The sequence below is a fragment of the Microtus ochrogaster genome, chromosome 6 (genome assembly GCF_000317375.1).
Source record: "Microtus ochrogaster isolate Prairie Vole_2 chromosome 6, MicOch1.0, whole genome shotgun sequence".
In the NCBI taxonomy this organism is placed as follows: domain Eukaryota; kingdom Metazoa; phylum Chordata; class Mammalia; order Rodentia; family Cricetidae; genus Microtus; species Microtus ochrogaster.
The window spans coordinates 60,243,340-60,245,191 of record NC_022013.1 but is presented as its reverse complement, the minus strand read 5'-3'; positions in this window follow the sequence as shown (position 1 = coordinate 60,245,191).

Here is a 1,852-nt window from a genome sequence, read left to right as displayed (position 1 = left end):
AGGGTCCTCCTGTGCAGAGGTGAGTTCTAGATCACTCAATGGGGGGAAACTGCATGAACCAAGGGCTCCTCCCCAATCTAGTAAATGCTGACTGGGAAATAAGCTCTTTAGAAGATCTGTGACTCCGTTAGAGGGCAAGGAGTGGTAATATTAAATAATCTCATTTAAAACAACCGAGTATTTAGAAGAACAATGTATTTCCGATTTGAAAGATCACAGCTGGACACATAGCCTACTATGCTCAGCAGAACTCTTGTAAGTGAAGATGAAAGCTCCCGAGGTCAAAGTTGGCTGAAGGAATTCATGACTTCCAAGTTAGCCCTGCGGAAGATACTGGAAGGAATAGCCAGGACTGAAGACAAAGATAAACATAGCCGAGAGGAACGAAATAATGGTCCATAGCAGACAAGAACCAAAAAATGCCCAAATGCTACAAATCAACAAACAAAATGATGGAAACCAATAATAATTGAATATTAAATAATCAGCTTCCTCACCAAAGATAAGTACCTAATAGATTAGATTAAAAAACAGGATTTTTAATTTTTTTTTTTGTGCTTTCAAGAAACACATCTCACCATCAAAGATTATCTCACTGTCAAAGATAAACCCTACCATAGGTTAAAATAGCAGAAAAGATATTCCATGCAAACAACCAGGGAACAGGTGGCACTGTGGTTCTAATTCCTGACAAAACAGACTTATCAGAAGGCAGAGACTTCATACTGATGAAAGAAGTAGTCCATGAAGAGGAAGCCACAACTCTAGATGCACACCGTGCACAGGCTCTTAAGTTCATAAGAGCAGTGATTAATGCTAACAGTAATGGAGTACTTCCCTGTTATCATTAGATAACTGGACAAAAAGGAATATAGAAACATTGGAATCAGATTATATCAGGGTCTTAACAAACATCTACAGAGATTTTTCACCCAGCCACTAATAAACCTCACCAGCACACGGAACCATCTCTAAAACAGATCACATACTAGAACACAAAGCAAATCTCAAAAAATGTAGAAAAATTAATACCCAGCATCCTGTCAGACCATAGTGGGGTAAAGTCATAAAACAGCAGGGAGAGAAGCTAGAATATTACAAACTCACGGAGCTTAGACAGCATACTATTGAATGATGAGTAAGAACTAATGTAATAAAAGCCCTAGAGTTGAATGACAAAGAGAACAGAGTATGAACATCTGTGGGATACAATGAAGGCAATACTAGGGGAAGTCTATGTCTCTAAGTACATCTTTTAAAGAAAAACTCACCAGGTAGTAGTAACACATGCCTTTAATCCCAGCACTTGGGAGGCAGAGGCAGGCTTCTTGAGTTCTAGGCAGGCCTGGTCTACAGAGTGAGTTCCAGGACAGCCAGAGCTACCCAGAGAGAACCTGTCTTGAAAAATATAAACAAAAATTCCTGATGATGCACCTTAAAGCCCTGGAAAAGCAAGAGCCTGTTCCCAGAGCCGTAGAGGTGAAGAAAACAAAGATGAGGGCATAAATTAATGAAACAGGAAGGAAGACATTACTATGAACCAACAAGGAAAATAATTGGTTCTTAGATAAACAAGATTGACAAATTAACCATAAGAAAGACCCAAATTAATAAAATCAGAAGTGAACAGGGAGACATCAAGGAAACTCAAAGACTTGTAAAGTTTTGTATTCCATACACTAAACAAGAAAACCAAAAAAAAAAAAAAACAAGAATTTTCAGATGATGATGATCTACCAAAGCGATTAAAGATAATGCACATTAAAATATCTATAACAAAAGCCGGGTGGTGGTGGCGCACGCCTTTAATCCCAACACTTGGGAGGCAGAGGCAGGCGGATCTCTGTGAGTT